The sequence below is a fragment of the Hypanus sabinus genome, chromosome 5, assembly GCF_030144855.1.
Source record: "Hypanus sabinus isolate sHypSab1 chromosome 5, sHypSab1.hap1, whole genome shotgun sequence".
NCBI lineage: Eukaryota > Metazoa > Chordata > Chondrichthyes > Myliobatiformes > Dasyatidae > Hypanus > Hypanus sabinus.
The window spans coordinates 187139823-187161737 of record NC_082710.1 but is presented as its reverse complement, the minus strand read 5'-3'; the positions used below and the strand labels follow the sequence as shown (position 1 = coordinate 187161737).

Below are 21915 nucleotides of genomic sequence, written 5' to 3'. Positions count from 1 at the left end.
GGGCCGGTCTCCTAGCAACAGCCAGGTTTGCAGCAGGTGGACAATTAGGTTTTAGTATCACATTAGTTAAAAGAGGCCCTGCGGGGGGGGGGGGAAGAAGGTGAGGGACGTTTTAACTGGACAGCAGTACTGTCTGGGTTTAGAGACTCCACAGAAGACCCGAGTGACGGACGAGAGTCGAGTTGGACCTTCCGGTCGGGAATCACGCTTTTTTGAAGGCAATTCGTTGGAGTCGAAATCGCAGACGCAAGATAAGCAGTAGGAACATTATTCTTTTATTTATTGTCTTACTTACATTATTGTCTTAATGATGTGGAAAGGCAAAGATAGGAGAGGTTGTGTGGATCGATACCTGCCAGGTGGGCGAGTGGGTAACTCCGGTTAGTGTCCCTGTGGATTCCTTCTTAACCATGGTCAGGTTAAAAATAGTCCAGAACCTTCATTATGTGAAGATTCTGGAAAAATAGTCCCAACTACCAAAGGGAATTAAGTAGGCCTACAGATTCTCCGCATGGCCTGAGTGAGGCCCAAGGAGCTAGGCCGCCCTGGAATTAAACCCTTAGAAGTAGTATGACCTGTACAATTTTGTGCCTTTCGTTGTCTGGTCTAGGGGGTAGTACATACGCCAAGCGTGATTGGCTTGGTTTCAGCCGTCTCAGGGGAGGTGTCGCCTTTCATTGTCTGGTCCAGGGGTAATACACACGGCAAGCTTGATCAACTTGACGGAGCCGGCTCGAGGAGGGTGTCTAATGTAAAGGCTCGAAACACCCGACGATCCGAGAGTGCATTACTGATGATGTGTCCTGGCACATGATAATGAGAGGTTTCGATTTTCCTATACAAGCAGCTGGCTTAGGAGCTCAGACTTTAAATTCTGCAGACTAACCTTTGCCAGCTAAACATATAGATCCACCAGCCCTACACTTAAACCTAATCCTAAAGTCCAAAAGGGGCATACACCCCCATAAATAGGCAAATTCCAAGAGGGGTAGTCACCCCCACAAACCCTAGGCAACTTCCAAGGGGGGCATACACCCCCACAAACCCTAGGCATTCCCCGATTAACTTTTGCTAAATCCCCATAAATTAGATATTCTGAGAGGGGTAGGATTCAACAAGGGCAAGTGTGGGACCTGGTTAATGAAGGCGTGGGCCAGATCAAAGTGGCAGGGTGATGTGAAACAGAATCTCAAGTGAGGAGATCAGAAATCACAAGAGGGCTTTTTAGCCCACTGCCCGCATAATCTCAACCTAACCTATCAGTGACACGCTCTTCATTCTCCCGGCCCCAGAAAGGCCAATAAGAAAACCCAGATATTTTATTTCACCTACTAGGTGTTATGAAATTAGAAATGAAAAATTCATAGTTAAAAGAATGGAGATGTTCACCAATCAGCAGCTAATGTACCTTTAAGGGCTGAGGTGGGCCGGTCTCCTAGCAACAGCCAGGTTTGCAGCAGGTGGACAATTAGGTTTTAGTATCACATTAGTTAAAAGAGGCCCTGCGGGGGGAAGAAGGTGAGGGACGTTTTAACTGGATAGCAGTACTGTCTGGGTTTAGAGACTCCACAGAAGACCCGAGTGACGGACGAGAGTCGAGTTGGACCTTCCGGTCGGGAATCACGCTTTTTTGAAGGCAATTCGTTGGAGTCGAAATCGCAGACGCAAGATAAGCAGTAGGAACATTATTCTTTTATTTATTGTCTTACTTACATTATTGTCTTAATGATGTGGAAAGGCAAAGATAGGAGAGGTTGTGTGGATCGATACCTGCCAGGTGGGCGAGTGGATAACTCCAGTTAGTGTCCCTGGGGATTCCTTCTTAACCACGGTCAGGTTAAAAATAGTCCAGAACCTTCATTATGTGAAAATTCTGGAAAAATAGTCCCAACTACCAAAGGGAATTAAGAAGTAGGCCTACAGATTCTCCGCATGGCCTGAATGAGGCCCAAGGAGCTAGGCCGCCCTGGAATTAAACCCTTAGAAGTAGTATGACCTGTACAATTTTATGCCTTTCGTTGTCTGGTCTAGGGGGTAGTACATACGCCAAGCGTGATTGGTTTGGTTTAAGCCGTCTCAGGGGAGGTGTCGCCTTTCATTGTCTGGTCCAGGGGTAATACACACGGCAAGCTTGATCGACTTGATGGAGCCGTCTCGAGGAGGGTGTCTAATGTAAAGGCTCGAAACACCCGACGATCCGAGAGTGCATTACTGATGATGTGTCCTGGGACATGATAATGAGAGGTTTCGATTTTCCCATACAAGCAGCTGGCTTAGGAGCTCAGACTTTAAATTCTGCAGACTAACCTTTGCCAGCTAAACATATAGATCCACCAGCCCTACACTTAAACCTAATCCTAAAGTCCAAAAGGGGCATACACCCCCATAAATAGGCAAATTCCAAGAGGGGTAGTCACCCCCACAAACCCTAGGCAACTTCCAAGGGGGGCATACACCCCCACAAACCCTAGGCATTCCCCGATTAACCTTTGCTAAATCCCCATAAATTAGATATTCTGAGAGGGGTAGGATTCAACAAGGGCAAGTGTGGGACCTGGTTAATGAAGGCGTGGGCCAGATCAAAGTGGCAGGGTGATGTGAAACAGAATCTCAAGTGAGGAGATCAGAAATCACAAGAGGGCTTTTTAGCCCACTGCCCGCATAATCTCAACCTAACCCTAACCCTAACCCTAACCCTACTAGACTCCCACAAACCGGATCAAACATATACATCAACCAGCCCTACACTCAGACCTAGTGCTAAGGTCCAAAAGGGGCACACACCCCCACAAACCCTAGGCACTTCCCGATCAACCCTGGCTTCAGCCCCACAAACCCTAAGCACACCCCGATTAACCCTTTCTAAACACCACAAACCCGATATATATATATATATATATATATATATATATATATATATATATATATATACATCCACCAGCCCAACACTCAAACCTAACCCTAAAGTCCAAAAGGGGCACACACCCCCACAAACCCTAAACACTTCCCGACTAGCCCTGACTCCAGCCCCACAAACCCTAAGCACACCCCGATTGACCCCTGATAAACCCCCACATACCGGATATATACCTCCACCAGCCCAGCACACAAACCTAATCCTAAAGTCCAAAAGGATCACACACCCCCACAAACCGTAGGCACTCCCTGATTAACCCTGACTTTGGCCCCACAAACCCTAAACACACCCCTATTAAACCTTGCTAAACCCCCACAAACTGGATATCCTATATCAAGGGGAACAAGATTCAACAAAGGCAAGTGTTGGACCTGGTTAATGAAAGCGTGGGCCAGATCAAAGTGGCAGGGTCACGTGAAACGGAATCTCAAGTGAGGAGATCTGTCCTCTGTGCATAACATTCCCATGTTGTTGTGTCCTGCCGCGATGTCAGTTCAGGTGTGGACAACAGTCCCACCTGCTGGTGTCCTGCTGCATGGACCGATCTCTTGTAGACAACAATCCCACCTTGTGCTGTCCTGCAACCATAACATTTCGGCCGTTGACAATACTCCCACCTGATTGTGTCCTGCCATAATGACACATCACATGTAGACAACACTCCCTCCTAGTGGTGTCCTGTCGCAAGGACAGGTCCTGTGTGGACAACACTCTCATCTAGTGGCATCCTGTCGCAATGACAGGTCCGGTGTGGATAACATTCCCATCTGGTGTATTCCTCCCAGGATATCAGTTCCGGTGTGGGCAACACTGCCACGTCCTGGTGTCCTACTGCAATGACAGATCAGATATGGACAATACTCCTACCTGGTGGTGTCCTGCCATAATGATAGGTTAGCTGTGGGCAACTCTCCCACCTGGTCATGTCCTGCTGTAATGATAGGTTAGATGTGGACAACACTCCCACCTGGTGGTGTCCAGCCATAATGATAGGTCTGCAGTGGACAACGTTCCAACTGGTGGTGTTGCCGTAATGACAAACCTGCTTTGAACAACACTCCCACCTGTTGATGTCTTGCTATAACAACAGATCCCGTGCAGACAACACTTGCACTGGTGGTGTCTTGCCTTAATGACAGGTCCAGTGTGGACATGACTCTCACCTGGTGGTATCCCGTAGCAATGACAGTTCCGCTGTCGACAACTGTCTGACCTGTTGGTGTGCTGCTGTACTGACATGCCCTCTGTGGACAACACGCCCACCCTGTAGTGTCCTGCCACAAGGACAGGTCTGCTATGGACAACATTAAACATGGTGGTGCCCTGTCGCAATGACACTTTGGTTGTGGACAACACTCCCACCTGGTGGTGTCCTGCTGCAATGACAGTTTGGCTGTGGATAATACACCCAGTTGATGGTGTCTTGCCGTAACGACAGATCAGACGTGCAGAACACTCCCACTTGGTAGTGTCCTGGCAAAATGACCCTAACCCTAACGCAGAGAGGCAAGATCCAACAAAGGCAAGAGTTGGACCTCGTTAATGAAAGCGTGGGCCAGATCAAAGTGGCAGGGTAACGTGAAACGGAATCTCAAGTGAGGAGGTCAAAAATCACAAGAGGGCATTTTAGCCCACTGCCCGCATAATCTCAACCTAACCTATCAGTGACACTCTCTTCATTCTCCTGGCCCATGAAAGGCCAATAAGAAAGCCAGGATACACACAAGGCGAGAGAGAACCAGTAAATTAAACCCCGGATGGGGACGACAGACAGGTCAGTGCTAAACTCTGGTACAGCTCTGCTGAATGCCCAGTAAACACTCTCAATTTAACCCATGCAATCCCAGGCATACAGGTGCCAGGTAATGATATTTAAAAATATCATTACCCTCAGAATTACATGCCTCTCATTATTGGTCCCTGGGAAAAACACAAGCAGTGTCTGAGTCTGACACTGTTGGGCCGCTTCTGTAAGCTGTCTAGTGATTAAAGGCCTGAAACAGCCGACGATCCGAATGTTCACCACTGACAATGTGCCCCAGTGCACACCCGGTTCGCTGAACCAAGTGGTGTCGGACCACGATAAAGAAAGGCATGGGCCAGATTAACCTGACTTCCCTGTACAAGCCTAGCCAGCATAGCAGCTCATACTTCAAACTCTGCAGCCGAACCTCTGCCAGCCAAACGTGTACATCCACCAGCCCTACACTCAAACCTAATCCTAAAGTCCAAAAGGGGCACACATCCCCACAAACCCGAGGCAAATTCCAAAAGGGGCACACATCCCCACAAACCCTAGGGAACTTCCAAAAGGGGCACACCCCCCCACAAACACTAGGCACTTCCCGACTAGCCCTGGCTTCGGCCCTACAAACCCTAACACACCCCGATTAACCCTTGCTAAACCCCCACAAACCGGATATGCTATGTCGAGAGGAGCAAGATTCAGCAAAGGCAAGTGTTGGACCTGGATAATGAAGGCGTGGGCCAGATCAAAGTGGCAGGGTCACGTGAAACGGAATCTCAAGTGAGGAGATCAAAAATCACAAGAGGGCTTTTTAGCCCACTGCCTGCATAATTTCAACCTAACCCTAACGCGAATTAAACTTTAGCTGCAGTTTGACAAAGGCAGAACAGGCAACCCTGGACCAACTGAATGGGGTTATTAGAACTAAGAATCATATCCCTGCAATCCCGGCGAGGCAGTTCAAGGTAGACACAGACCATATCCATTGGACTGAGAGCACAGCTCAGACAATAGTCAAGAGGTGGATGCAGTCTTTAAACTAGAGTGGGGGCAAAGCCAAGAGAGGCAGGGTCCACGACTGGGAGAGACCATCGTGAACCTCTCCCGTACGTTCAGCCCTACAGAAACCCAGTAAAAGGTTCTGAACAGGGGCCTGACTTTTGTACCGACTGCAAAACCCCATAAGGAGCAGATTGAGAGGGACATGAATAGGTTCTATAGGGGACTGGTACTCGCCGACTATTTCGGTGACTCAGAAAGTACAAAGACCCCTTTCACCCCTCCCTCAGACTGGATGCCCAAGAGAAGGTATAGGTCCGAAGCTATTCTAGAAGTTAAGAGCACACTGGGTGAGATTATAGAGAGGGAGAGGGAAGTACAGGATAAGCCCAATCTAACTAGGAAGGAGAGAGCAGCCCTAAACGAACTGAGGCAAAACATGGACATTGTTATCAAACCAGTGGATAAAGGGAGCAGCATAGTTATCATGGACAAACAACAATACCTATTTGAGGCACTCAGACAATTAAACAACACGGAGCACTACACGAAACTAAAGGAGCCCATATACTGGGAAACACACACGGAAATTAGGAACATTTTGCGAGAACTGAAAAGTGCTCGGTACCTCAAAGGGAAACAAGTGGAATACCTGACAGGGACACAGCCACGAGCAAGACAGTTTTATATCCTTCCCAAAATACACAAGAACCCAGACTCATGGACTGTTCCGGGAGAAATCCCACCCGGTAGACCCATCGTGTCAGACTGTAGCAGTGAGTCATACAGGATAGCGGAGTTCATTAATGCCAGCCTTAATCCACCCTCGCAGAAACACCCCAGCTACATCAAGGACACGTACCACTTTGTCCAGACAGTCAATTCCATGTCAGTGCCCCCTGAGGCCATACTCTTCACCATGGACATTGAAAGCCTGTACACCAATATTGAAACGGACAGGGGCATGGAGGCAGTGAGGGATGTCCTACGGAAGAACCCCCAGCCAGGGAGATCAGACGAGGCCTTGCTGGAACTCCTTCACCTCAGCCTGACTAAAAATGACTTTGAATTCGATGGTAAATTCTACCTACAGGTCAAGAGCACAGCAATGGGTAAGAAGTTTGCTCCAGCCTATGCCAATATATACCAATATAGGTGGGAGGAAACAGTCTATCCAAAGTGTCCGAAAAAACCCATGTGTCTCTACAGATACCTGGATGACATCTGGGGAGTGTGGACACACTCAGAGAGGGAGCTAGAGGAATTTATTCAAATCCTAAACACTCACCATCCATCCATTAAGATTAAAGCCACAACCAATAGAGAGAAGATTGACTTCCTGGACACTACAGTGTTTAAATTAGCACCAGAAAATGGCAGTCAGAAACTAGCTACCAAGGTATTCTTTAAAGCCACGGACACACACACCCTCCTACACACAGGGAGCCACCACCCTAAACACACCTTCAGAGGCATTGTCAAGGGACAGCTGACCTGGTTTCACCACATTTGCACGAGGGTGGAGGACCTCCAGCAGGCCACAACCATCCTCTTCTCTGCACTTAGACACAGGGGCTACAGCAGAAGGAGACTTAGGCACATTAAATCTGACTTTCTGAAAAGTATCACAAATCCCCGACCACAGAACATCACGACACGGAAGCTACCCTTAATAACGGGATACAGTGGTATGGCAGTGAATATTCACAGGACGGTCAAAACACGCTTTGAGGAACTGAAAGCGGAAGCGGGGACACTGGGACAATACACCATTGTCTCAGCCTACAAGAGGGGTAGGAATCTGAAAGACATACTAGTCAGTACCAAAGTACGAGCAGCGCCAAACTGTGAGGTGGGAAATTGCAGGGCATGCATATACCTGAGAATTTCAAAAAGCATACACAACAGAGCCACAGGAAAGTGGGCCGAGATAGATCAGAGGATAACCTGTGAACAAAAGAATGTAGTCTATGCAATCCAGTGCACACTATGCCATATTATATACGTAGGGGAGACGGGCAACAGCCTGAGAACCAGACTCACGGGACACCTCAGTAACATCAGAAGGGGTATCCAAAACAGACCGGTTAGCAGACACTTCCAGGAACATGGGGGGTACTTCTTAAAAATATTAGGCCTGGAAAATAACATAAACTGGACAAACGCCCAAAGAAAAAGAGCAGAGAGGAGATGGATTGAAACACTGCACACTTATTCTCCGCACGGCCTGAACGAGGCCTAAAGAGCTAGGCTGCCCTGGAATTAAACCCTTAGAAGTAGCATGACCCGCACAATTCCATGCCTTTCATTATCTGGTCCAGGGGTAATACACACGCCAAGCTTGATCGCCTTGGCGGAGCCGTCTCGGGGAGGGTGTCTAATGTAAAGGCTCGAAACACCTGACGATCCGAGAGTGCATTACTGACGATGTGTCCCAGGACACGATAATGAAAGGCATCGACCAGATTAACCTGACTTCCCCATACAAGCCTAGCTGGCATAGCAGCTCAGACTTCAAACTCTGCAGACTAACCTCTGCCAGCCAAACATGTAGATCCACCAGCCCTACACTCAAACCTAATCCTAAAGTCCAAAAGGGGCACACACCTCCACAAATCCTAGGCAAATTCCAAAAGGGGCAAACACCCCCACAAACCCTAGGCAACTTCCAAAAGGGGCACACACCCCCACAAACCCTAGGCACTCCCCGATTAACCCTTGCTAAATCCCCACAAACCGGATATCCTATGTCGAGAGGGGCAAGATTCAACAAGGGCAAGTGTGGGACCTGGTTAATGAAGGCGTGGGCCAGATCAAAGTGGCAGGGTGATGTGAAACGGAATCTCAAGTCAGGAGATCAAAAATCACAAGAGGGCTTTTTAGCCCACTGCCCGCATAATCTCAACCGAACCCTAACCCTAACCCACAAACCCTAAGCACACCCCAATTAACCCTTGCGAAACCCCCACAAGCCTGATATACACATCCACCGGATATATACCCACCAGCCCGACACACAAACCTAACCCTAAAGTCCAAAGGGGGCACACAGCCCCACAAAATCTAAGCACACCCCGATTAACCCCTACTAGACTCCCACAAAATGGATCAAACATATACATCCACCAGCCCTACACTCAAACCTAATCCTAAGGTCCAAAAGGGGCACACACCCCCACAAACCCTAGGCAAATTCCAAAAGGGGCGGACACCCCCACAAACCCTAGGCAACTTCCAAAAGGGGCACGCACCCCCACAAACCCTAGGCACTCCCCGACTAACCCTTGCTAAACCCCCACAAACCGGATATCCTATGTCGAGAGGGGCAAGATTCAACAAGGGCAAGTGTGGGACCTGGTTAATGAAGGCGTGGGCCAGATCAAAGTGGCAGGGTCACGTGAAACGGAATCTCAAGTGGTGAGATCAAAAACCACAAGGGGGCTAATTAGCCCACTGCCCGCATAATCGCAACCTAACCCTAACCCTAGTTCAACCTAACCCTAATGCGGTTCGCTGAACCAAGTGGTGTTGGACCTCGATAATGAAAGGCATGGGCCAGATTAACCTGACTTCCCTGAACAAGCCTAGCTGCCATAGCAGCTCATACTCAAAACTCTGCAGTCTAACCTCTGCCAGCCAAACATATACATCCACCAGCCCTATAGTCAAACCTAATCCTAAAGTCCAAAAGGGGCACACACCCCCACAAACACTAGGGAAATTCCAAAAGGGGCACACACTCCCACAAACACTAGGGAAATTCCAAAAGGGGCACACACCCCCACAAACCCTAGGTACTTCCCGACTAGCCCTGGCTTCAGCCCCACAAACCCTGTACACCCCGATTGACCCTTGCTAAACCCCCACATACCCGATATATACCTCCACCAGCCCGCACCAACCCTAACCCTAACCCTAACATATACATCCACCAGCCCAACACTCAAACCTAATCCTAAAGTCCAAAAGGGACACACATCCCCACAAACCTTAGGGACTCCCCGATTAACCCTGGGTTCGGCCCCACAAACCCTAAGCACACCCCGATTAACCCTTGCTAATCCCCCACAAACCGTATATCCTATGTCAAGGGGGGCAAGATTCAACAAAGGCGGGGGGGCCCAGGCCTTCATACTGACCACAGAGACCACATCCCAGGGACAGGAGGGGAACGGACCCTCGACCTCCAGGGATGGTTTCTGGGTTAGCCAGGACCGGACCCGTGTCACACTTGAGCCCCGGGGAGAGACCGCCCGGACAGTGCCTGGTCCGTCGGCACAGGGTGAAGCGGACCGGAGCCCTGTTGTTGTCCTGCGGGACGTTTTAGGAGAGGCGCAGTGGCAGTACCGACACTGTCCACCCGAGGGCGCTCGAGCTGGTTAACCCTCCAGATACCGATGCGGCCCCACTGCCTTTGCCGCAGAGACGGAGAAGGGACCGAGGGCGCTCTTCCCCACCCACGAGCCCCTCCGAGAGGACGCGATCCAACCTAGCGGCGCAGGAGCCCCGACCTGCCACCCCCACGACTTCCCTGACCCGGGACTCCGGAGAATCGGCACCCCATCCCACACCCGTTCGAAGGGGAGGAGAGACAAAGGGGACAAGGGGAGCCAGGGCACAAGGACCGAGCAGGTCTCCCACCCCAGCCCGAGAGTCGCAGGAAGGGGACAGGTACACCCCATTTGCAACAACCGGGGGGGTCAAATAACGAGGCATCCTAACTCTAAACAGAAGAATGTAACTTTACATGTACTAATCATAGGGGACTCTAACATTTCCAGGGTTAAAAGGTGCCCCAACAAGGATATTCAATTAGACAGCTTTCTGGGGGCCAAATTCGTCCATGCCACTGCTATCCTGGAGAAGTTAGAGCCACAGCCAGAGACTAAGAAGGTCATCCTTTCCTTTGGAATAAACAACAGGTCCCACAAACCAACAACAGCTGCTAAACAGCTTCAACAACTTCTGAGAATGGCCAGCATTAAATTTCCCCACGCCAGTATCTGGGTGCCCGAACTAAACTTTAGCCGCAATTTGACTAGAGGCAGAACAGGCAACCCTGGACCAACTGAACGAGGTTATTAGAACTAAGAATCATATCCCTGCAATCCCGGCGAGGCAGTTCAAGGTAGACACAGACCATATCCATTGGACTGAGAGCACAGCCCAGACAATAGTCAAGAGGTGGATGCAGTCTTTAAACTAGAGACAAAGCCAAGAGAGGCAGGGTCCACGACTGGGAGAGACCATCGTGAACCTCTCCCGTTTGTTCACCCCTACAGAATCCCAGCAAAAGGTTCTGAACAGGGGCCGGACTTTTGTACCGACTGCAAAACTCCATAAGGAGCAGATTGAGAGGGACATGAATAAGTTCTATAGGGGACTGGTACTCGCCGACTATTTCGGTGACTCAGAAAGTACAAAGACCCCTTTCACCCCTCCCTCAGACTGGATGCCCAAGAGAAGGTATAGGTCCGAAGCTATTCTAGAAGTTAAGAGCACACTGGGTGAGATTATAGAGAGGGAGAGGGAAGTACAGGATAAGCCCAATCTAACTAGGAAGGAGAGAGCAGCCCTAAACGAACTGAGGCAAAACATGGACATTGTTATCAAACCAGTGGATAAAGGGAGCAGCATAGTTATCATGGACAAACAACAATACCTATTTGAGGCACACAGACAATTAAACAACACGGAGCACTACACGAAACTAAAGGAACCCATATACTGGGAAACACACACAGAAATTGCAAGAACTGGAAAGGACTGGGTACCTCAAAGGGAAGCAAGTTAGGTACCTGACAGGGATATAGTCACGAGCAAGAAAGTTTTATATCCTTCCCAAAATACACAAGAACCCAGACTCATGGACTGTTCCGGGGACAATTCCACCCGGCAGACCCATCGTGTCAGACTGCAGCAGTGAGTCATACAGGATAGCGGAGTTCATTGATGCCTGCCTTAATCCACTCTCACAGAAACACCCCAGCTACATCAAGGACACGTATCACTTTGTCCAGATAGTCAATTCCATGTCAGTGCCCCCGGAGTCCATACTTTTCACCATGGACATTGGAAGCCTGTACACCAATATTGAAACGGACAGGGGCATGGAGGCAGTGAGGGATGTCCTACAGAAGAACCCACAGCTAGGGAGACCGGACGAGGCCTTGCTAGAACTTCTTCACCTCAGCCTGACTAAAAATGACTTTGAATTCGATGGTGAATTCTATCTACAAGTCAAGGGCACAGCGATGGGAAAGAAGTTTGCTCCAGCCTATGCCAATATATACATGGCAAGGTGGGAGGAAACAGTCTATCCAGAGTGTCCGAAAAAACCCATGTGTCTCTATAGATACCTGGATGACATCTGGGGAGTGTGGACACACTCAGAGGGGGAATTAGAGGAATTTATTCAAATCCTAAACACTCACCATCCATCCATTAAGGTTAAAGCCACAACCAATAGAGAGAAGATTGACTTCCTGGACACTACAGTGTTTAAATTAGCACCAGAAAGTGGCAACCAAAAACTAGCTACCAAGGTATTCTTTAAAACCAAAGACACACACACCCTCCTACACACAGGGAGCCACCATCCTAAACACACCTTCAGAGGCATTGTCAAGTGACAGCTGACCTGGTTTCACCGCATTTGCACGAGGGTGGAGGACTTCCAGCAGGCCACAACCATCCTCTTCTCTGCACTTAGACACAGAGGGTACAGCAGAAGGAGACTTAGGCACATTAAATCTGACTTTCTGAAAGTATCACAAATCCCCGACTGCAGAACATCACAACATGGAAACTACCCTTGATAACGGGATACAGTGGTATGGCAGTGAATATTCACAGGACGGTCAAAACACGCTTTGAAGAACTGAAAATGGAAGCGGGGACACTGGGACAATACACAATTGTCTCAGCCTTCAAAAGGGGTAGGAATCTGAAAGACATACTAGTCAGTACCAAAGTACGAGCAGCGCCAAACCGTGAGGTGGGAAACTGCAGGGCATGCATATACCTGGGAATTTCAAAAAGCATACACAACAGAGCCACAGGAAAGTGGGCTGAGATAGAGCAGAGGATAACTTGTGAACAAAAGAATGTAGTATATGCAATCCTGTGCACAGAATGCCATATTATATACATAGGGGAGATGGGCAACAGCTTGAGAACCAGACTCACGGGACACCTCAGTAACATCAGAAGGGGTATCCAAAACAGACCGGTTAGCAGGCACTTCCAGGAGCATGGGACGTACTCCTTAAAAATATTAGGCCTGGAAACTAATATAAACTGGTCAAACGCCCAAAGTAAAAGAGCAGAGAGGAGATGGATTGAAACACTGCAGACTTGTTCTCCGTACGGCCTAAACGAGGCCTAAAAAGCTAGGCTGCCCTGAAACTAACATCTTCACAGCCCATTTGCACGGATGCTCTTCTCACCAGGGGTCTAAACCCACCCCACACCACCAACTATACCCTTAGAAATAGCATTCCTCTCAGAATTACATTTCTTTCATTGTCTGGTCCATGGGAAATATACGAGCCAAGTCTGATCAGCTTTGGTTGGGCCACTTCGGGGAGAGGTCTGGTGATTAAAGGCCCGAAACATCTGATGATCCGAGGGTGCATTACTGATGATGTGCCCCAGTGAACACCCAGTTCGCTGAACTGAGTGGGGTCGGACCACGATAATGAAAGGTATGGACCAGATTAACCCGACTTCCCTGTACAAGCCTAGCCGCCATAGCAGCTCATACTCAAAACTCTGCAGTCTAACCTCTCCCAACCAAACATATACATCCACCAGCCCTACACACAAACCTAATCCTAAGGTCCAAAAGGGGCACACACCCACAAACACTAGGCACTTCTCGATTAACCCTGGCTTCAGCCCCACAAACCCTAAGCACACCCCAATTAACCCTTGCTAATCCCCCACAAACTGGATATCCTATGTCAAGGGGGGCAAGATTCAACAAAGGCAAGTGTTGGACCTGGTTAATGAAGGCGTGGGCCAGTTCAAAGTGGCAGGGTTGCGTGAAACTGAATCTCAAGTGACGAGATCAAAAAGCAGAAGAGGGCTGATTCACCCACTGCCCGCATAATCTCAACCTAACCTTACAGTGACACGCTCTTCATTCTCCCGGTCCTCAAAGTGCCAATAAGAAAGCCCAGAGACACACAAGGCGAGAGAGAACCAGTAAATTAAACCCAAGATGGGACGACAGACAAGTCAGTGCTAAACTAAGGTGCAGTTCTGCTGAATGCTCAGTAAACACTCAATTTAACTCATGCAATCCCAGGCATACAGAAACACTCTCAATTTAACCCATGCAATCCCAGGCATACAGATGCCAGGTAATGATGTTTTAAAAATATCATTACCCTCAGAATTACATGCCTCTCATTATCATGGTTCCTGGGAAAAACACAAGCAGTGTCTGAGCTGGACACTGTTGGGCCACCTCGGGGAGGATGTATTATGATTAAAGGCCCGAAATATCTGACGATCCGAGGATGCATTACTGACGATGTGTCCCAGTGCAAACTCAGTTCGTTGAACCAAGTGGTGTCGGACCACGATAATTAAAGGCATGGGCCAGTTTAACCTGGCTGCACCATATTAGCCTATCCGGCATAGCCCCTCATACATCACCACTCAAAATTCTGCAGCTTACCTCACCCAGCCAATATAAATATCCACCAGCCCAACATCCAAGCCTAATTCTAAGGTCCAAAATGGGCACACACCCCACTAACCATTGGCACTTCCCGATTAACCCTGGCTTTAGCCCCACAAACCCAAAGCACACCCCGAGTAACCCTGGCTAAACCCCCACAATCCCAAAGTCCTATGTCAGGAGGGGCAAGATTCAACAAAGGAAAGTGTTGGATCTGGTCAATGAAGGCGTGGGCCAGATCAAAGTGGCAGGGTTGTGTGAAACTGAATCTCAAGTGACGAGATCAAAGAGCACAAGAGGGCTGATTTGCCCACATCCCTCACTCTTTCTTTCCTTCCTTCCTTCCTTCCTTCCTTCCTTCCTTCCTTCCTTCCTTCCTTCCTTCCTTCCTTCCTTCCTTCCTTCCTTCCTTCCTTCCTTCCTTCCTTCCTTCCTTCCTTCCTTCCTTCCTTCCTTCCTTCCTTCCTTCCTTCCTTCCTTCCTTCCTTCCTTCCTTCCTTCCTTCCTTCCTTCCTTCCTTCCTTCCTTCCTTCCTTCCTTCCTTCCTTCCTTCCTTCCTTCCTTCCTTCCTTCCTTCCTTCCTTCCTTCCTTCCTTCCTTCCTTCCTTCCTTCCTTCCTTCCTTCCTTCCTTCCTTCCTTCCTTCCTTCCTTCCTTCCTTCCTTCCTTCCTTCCTTCCTTCCTTCCTTCCTTCCTTCCTTCCTTCCTTCCTTCCTTCCTTCCTTCCTTCCTTCCTTCCTTCCTTCCTTCCTTCCTTCCTTCCTTCCTTCCTTCCTTCCTTCCTTCCTTCCTTCCTTCCTTCCTTCCTTCCTTCCTTCCTTCCTTCCTTCCTTCCTTCCTTCCTTCCTTCCTTCCTTCCTTCCTTCCTTCCTTCCTTCCTTCCTTCCTTCCTTCCTTCCATCCTTCCTTCCATCCATTTTTATTAATTTTTAAACAAACATAAATGAAACATGAATACAGAGAGTTTGAGAGTACAAATAGTTTAAATAAACATTGAAATAGATGATAATCAGTATATAATAACCTCCCAAACTCATAGTAATTACGAACAAAAGAAGTAAAAAAAAACCAAAAAAAGAGAAAAAATAACTAACCAACATGGGCCATTGCATTATGTCAAATATATACAGTAGTGCCAATAACTCCGTACCTCCATCCAAATAATTAAGGATAATAAAAGTGACATTTAGAAAAAGACAATTTAACTCATATGAAAATGTTGAAGAAATGGTCTTCAATTTTCTTCAAATTTAACTGAAGGATCAGAGACAACACTTCTAATTTTTTCTAAGCTCTCAAACAAGAGATAGTTTGAGAAAACCACTGAAATATAGTTGGAGGATTAATTTCTTTCAGATTCAATAGAATAGATCTTCTGGCCATAAATGTAACAAATGCGATCATCCGTCGAGCTGAGGGGGATAAACAACTATTATCCGCCATTGGTAAACCAAAAATTGCAGTAATAGGATGCGGTTGGAAAGTGATATTCAGAGTTGTTGAAATAATACCGAAAATATCTTTCCAGTAATTTTGCAAACAAGGGCAAGACCAAAACATGTGGGTCAATGAAACAACTTCAGAATGACATCTGTCACAGGTTGGATTAACATAAGAATAAAATCGAGCAAGTTTATCCTTAGACATATGAGCTCTATATACAATCTTAAATTGTATTAGGGCATGTTTAGCACAAATAGAAGAAGAATTGACTAATTGTAAAATTTTCTCCCACTGCTCTGTGGGTATAAGACAATGACGTTCTTTTTCCCATTCCTTCTTAATTTTTTCTGATACTTCTGGCTGTATTTTCATGATCATATTATAAATGGTGGCTAATAATCCCTTCTGACAAGGATTCAGAGCTAAAAAATTTTCCACAATGTCCGATGGACATAATTTTGGAAAAGACTGTAACTCATTACTCAAAAAATTTTTAACTTGCAAATATCTAAAAAAATGAGTTTTCAGGTAAATTATATTTATTAGATAGCTGTTCAAAGGACATAAAACTATTATCTAAAAATAGATCACGAAAACATGTTATACCTTTTGTTTTCCATAAAACAAAGGCTTGATCCATAAAAGAGGGCCGAAAAAGAAAGTTAGATATTATAGGGCTTGATGAGATAAACTTATTCAAGACAAAAAATTTATGAAATTGAAACCATATTCGCAATGTATGTTTAACTGTAGGATTAGTTATTCATTTATTTAATTTAGATAAAGAAAAAGGAAGTGAAAATCCTAAAATTGAAAACAATGAAAAGTCTTGTACAGATTTACATTCCAAATTTACCCATTGTGGGCAAGCTGCTATAGTCGATTCTTGTGTCCAAAATTTTAAATATCGTATATCAACTGCCCAATAGTAAAATCTCAAGTTTGGCAAAGCCAAACCACCCTCCTTCTTAGGCTTCTGTAAATATTTTTTGCTTAGTCTAGGATTTTTATTCTGCCACAGATAGGAAGATATTTTGGAGTCAATAATATCAAAAAAAGATTTAGGAATAAAAATTGGTAATGCTTGAAATAAATATAAGAATTTGGGTAATACCATCATCTTAATAGCATTAATTCGACCAACCAATGACAAAGATAATGGGGACCACCTGGTAACAAGTTGCTTAATTTGGTCAATTAAAGGTAAAAAATTAACTTTAAATAAATCTTTATGTTTTTTGGTAATTTTAATACCCAAATAAGTAAAATAATCTGTGACAATTTTAAATGGTAAATGTTTATAAATTGTAACTTGCATATTTAATGGATATAATTCGCTCTTATTAAAATTCAATTTGTAACCAGAAAAGTTACTAAACTGAGCAAGCAAGGACGAAATAGCAGGAATAGATCTCTCAGGGTCGGATATATATAGTAATAAATCATCAGCATATAATGATAACTTCTACGTCCCTTCCCCATGAGTAATACCCAAAATATTAGGTGATTCACGAATGACCATAGCTAAAGGTTCCAAAACAATGTCAAATAGTAAAGGACTTAAAGGACAGCCTTGTCTTGTACCACGGAATAACTGAAAAAAAGGAGATCTTTGATTATTGGTAAAGACCGAGGCCAAGGGTTTATAGTATATTAATTTAATCCATGATATAAATTTTGAACTAAAATTAAAATGCTGTAACGTATTAAATAAATATGGCCATTCAACTCTATCAAATGCTTTTTCAGCTTCTAAGGAAATGACACATTCTGGTATTTTGGGTGAAGGAGTATAAATAATATTAATTAATTTTCTAATGTTAAAAGATGAGTAGCGGTTTTTAATAAATCCAGTCTGATCTTCAGAAATAATTCGAGGTAATATATTTTCTAATCTAGTGGCCAAAAGTTTACTAAAAATCTTAAAATCTGTATTCAGCAAGGACATAGGCCGATAGGATGCACATTCAGTGGGGTCTAATTTTTTAAAAGTTAAACAAATAGAGGCTTCATAAAAAGATTGTGGCAATTTACCTATAGTTAACGCATCTTTAAAAATTTTACAAAGCCAAGGAGAGAGTATAGAGGAAAAGGATTTTAAAAATTCTACAGTATAACCATCCGGACCAGGAGCTTTACCGGAATTCATTGAAAAAGTAGCCTCTTTTATTTCAGTTTCCGTAATAGGTGCATCTAGGAATACACTATCCTCTGTTGTTAATTTTGGGATATTCAATTTTCTTAAAAATTCCTCTATTATAGAAGAATCCTCAACAAATTCTGATTGATATAAAGAATTATAAAAATCTTGAAAGGCTTTATTTATCTCTTTATGGTCGATCGTCAGAGTGCCATCTCATTTACGAATCCTAGTAATTTGTCATTTAACCGAAGTAGTTTTCAATTGATTAGCCAATAATTTGCCAGACTTATCTCCAAGTACATAAAACTAGGTTCTAGATTTAATTAACTGATTTTCAATCGAAGAGGATAATAACAAACTATGCTCCATTTTAAGTTCAACTCTTTCTTTATAAAGTTCTTTGCTGGGGGTCACTGAATAAATCTTATCAATTGCTTTGATTTTATCAACCAATGTTAATATTTTAGAATTAGTTTGTTTCCTAACTCCAGCAGAGTATGAAATAATCTGTCCATGAATAGATGCTTTAAAAGTGTTCCATAAAATTCCACTAGAGATCTCTGCGGTAGAATTTGTTGAGAAAATCAAATCAATTTGTTGTTTAATAATATTAAGGAAGTCTAAGTCCTGCAATAAAATAGAGTTGAACCTCCAAGATTTAGCATTAGTAGATGAGTCCATTGTCTTAATAGATAGCTTCAAAGGTGCATGGTCAGAAATGGTAATGGAGTCATATTTACAATCAATAACATCTGTAAGTAAACGGTGATCAATAAAAAAGTAATCAATTCTTGAATAATTATGATAAACATGAGAAAAGTATGAAACTCTTTGTCATTGGGGTGTAAAAAACGCCAAATTTTGGAAATTCCAGAATCAATCATAAAGGAATTAATAAGAGAGGCCGATGTATTCGGAAGAGCTTGGGTGGGCTTAGATCTAGCCATCGAAGGGTTTAAACAACAGTTAAAATCCCCACCTGTTATCAGCATGTACTGATTCAAGTTAGGAAAGGATGTAAATAGACACTTAAAAAATTCAGAACAATCAGTGTTTGGAGCATAAACATGAACTAAAACAACTTTTTGATTAAAAAGTAGACCAGTAATAAGCAAAAATCTACTTTGTGGGTCTGAAATTATTTTATAGTGTATAAAGGAAGTTGAAGAATCTATAAAAATGGAAACGCCTCTTACTTTGGCTTGCGAATTCGAGTGATATTGTTGGTCTTTCCAAAACCTAAAAAAATGTTGATTATCCACCTTCCTCAAATGAGTCTCTTGTACAAAGATAATATTAGCATTCATTCTGTGGAGTACTTTGAATATTTTTTTCCATTTGATCGGATGATTTAAACCATTAGTATTCCAAGAAACAAATTAATAATCTTATGCATATTGCCAATATTTATTACAATTAACACATAAGGTTAAATAAAGATGAACTCATGAATCCGGAAGAGGGAAGTAAGTTCAAGGAGGAACCGGAAGTCATGACACTGCAACCATTTTTGTAGTTTCGAATCAGCCCATGAAGTAAAACTAAGCGTGAACGCATAATCTCAACCTAACCTTACAGTGACACGCTCTTCATTCTCCCGGCCCACGAAATGCCAATAAGAAAGCCCAGATAACCAAACCCAAGAAGGGGCTCAGACAACAAGTCAGTACTAAACCCTGGTGCAGTTATGCTGAATGCCCAGTAGACACTGTCAATTAAACCCAAGCAATCCCAGGCATACAGATGCCAGGTAATGATGTTTAAAAATATCATTACCCTCAGAATTACATGCCTCTCATTATCCTGCTCCATGGGAAAAACACAAGCTAGGTCTGATCAACTTTGGCTGGGCCACCTTGGGGAGGATGGGGGAATCAAGGGATATGGGGACAAGGCAGGAACCGGGTATTGATAGTAGATGATCAGCCATGATCTCAAAATGGTGGTGCAGGCTCGAAGGGCTGAATGGTCTACTTCTGCACCTATTGTCTATTGTCTATTCCCCTATCCATAAGATACTTATCTAGCTCCTTCTTGAAAGCATCCAGAGAATTGGCCTCCACTGCCTTCTGAGGCAGTGCATTCCAGACCCCCACAACTCTCTGGGAAAGAAGTTTTTCCTTAACTCTGTCCTAAATGACCTACCCCTTATTCTTAAACCATGCCCTCTGGTACTGGACTCTCCCAGCATCTGGAACATATTTCCTGCCTCTATCTTGTCCAAACCCTTAGTAATCTTATATGTTGCAATCAGATCCCCTCTCAATCTCCTTAATTCCAGCGTGTACAAGCCCAGTCTCTCTAACCTCTCTGCGTAAGACAGTCCGGACATCCCAGGGATTAACCTCGTGAATCTATGCTGCACTTCCTCTACAGCCAGGATGTCCTTCCTTAACCCTGGAAACCAAAACTGTACACAATATTCCAGGTGTGGTCTCACCAGGGCCCTGTACAAATGCAAAAGGATTTCCTTGCTCTTGTACTCAATTCCCTTTGTAATAAAGGCCAACATTCCATTAGCCTTCTTCATTGCCTGCTGCACTTGCTCATTCACCTTCAGTGACTGATGAACAAGTACTCCTAGGTCTCCTTGTATTTCTCCCTTAGCCAACTCTACACCATTCAGATAATAATCTGCCTTCCTGTTCTTACTCCCAAAGTGGATAACCTCACACTTATTCACATTAAACATCATCTGCCAAGTATCTGCCCACTCACTCAGCCTATCCAAGTCACCCTGAATTCTCCTAACATCCTCATCACATGTCACACTGCCACCCAGCTTAGTATCATCAGCAAACGTGCTGATGTTATTCTCAATGCCTTCATCCATATTGTTGATGTAAATCTTAAACAGCTGTGGTCCCAATACCGAGCCCTGTGGCACCCCACTAGTCACCACCTGCCATTCCAAGAAACACCCATTCATTGTTACTCTTTGCTTTCTATCTGCCAACCAGTTTTCTATCTATGTCAATATCTTCCCCCCAATGCCATGAGCTCTGATTTTACCCACCAATCTCCTATGTGGGACCTTATCAAATGCCTTCTGAAAAGCGAGGTACACTACATCCACTGGATCTCCCTGGTCTAACTTCCTGGTTACATCCTCAAAAAACTCCAATAGATTAGTCAAGCATGATTTGCCCTTGGTAAATCCATGCTGGCTTGGCCCAGTCCTATCACTGCTATCTAGATATGCCACTATTTCATCTTTAATAATGGACGCTAGCATCTTCCCCACTACTGATGTTAGGCTGACAGGACGATAGTTCTCTGTTTTCTCCCTCCCTCCTTTCTTAAAAAGTGGGATAACATTAGTCATTCTCCAATCATCAGGAAATGATCCTGAATCTAAGGAACATTGAAAAATGATTACCAATGCATCTGCAATTTCCAGAGCCACCTCCTTTAGTACCCTAGGATGCAGAACATCTGGACCTGGGGATTTGTCAGCCTTCACTCCCATCAGTCTACTCATCACCGTTTCCTTCCTAATGTCAATCTGTTTCATTTCCTCTGTTACCCTATGTCCTTGGCCCATCCATACATCTGGGAGATTGCTTGTGTCCTTCTTAGTGAAAACAGATCTAAAGTACTTATTAAATCCTTCTGCCATTTCTCTGTTTCCCATAACAATTTCACCCAATTCATTCTTCAAGGGACCAACATTGTTCTTCACTATCTTCTTTCTCTTCACATACCTAAAAAAGCTTTTGCTATCCTCCTTTATATTCCTGGCTAGCTTGCGTTCGTACCTCATTTTTTCTCCCCTTATTGCCTTTTTAGTTAAGTTCTGTTGTTCCTTAAAAATTTTCCAATCATCTGTCCTCCCACTCACCTTAGCTCTGTCATATTTCCTTTTTTTTAATGCTATGCAATCACTGACTTCCTTTGTCAACCACTGTGGCCCTCTTCCCCCTTTTGAAACCTTCCTTCTCCGGGGGATGAACTGATTTTGCACCTTGTGCATTATTA

At 44.9% G+C, this 21915-nt stretch overlaps 1 long non-coding RNA gene across 1 annotated transcript in view; it reads left to right on the top strand.

The window, feature by feature from the left end:
• The first annotated feature begins 1478 nt into the window (after positions 1–1478).
• The window catches only part of LOC132394743 (uncharacterized), an 887546-nt gene continuing 867109 nt past the window's right edge, over positions 1479–21915 (top strand). The window contains exon 1 of the long non-coding RNA XR_009512412.1: positions 1479–1676. This is a non-coding gene — a long non-coding RNA (uncharacterized LOC132394743). The remainder of the gene's footprint in view (positions 1677–21915) is intronic.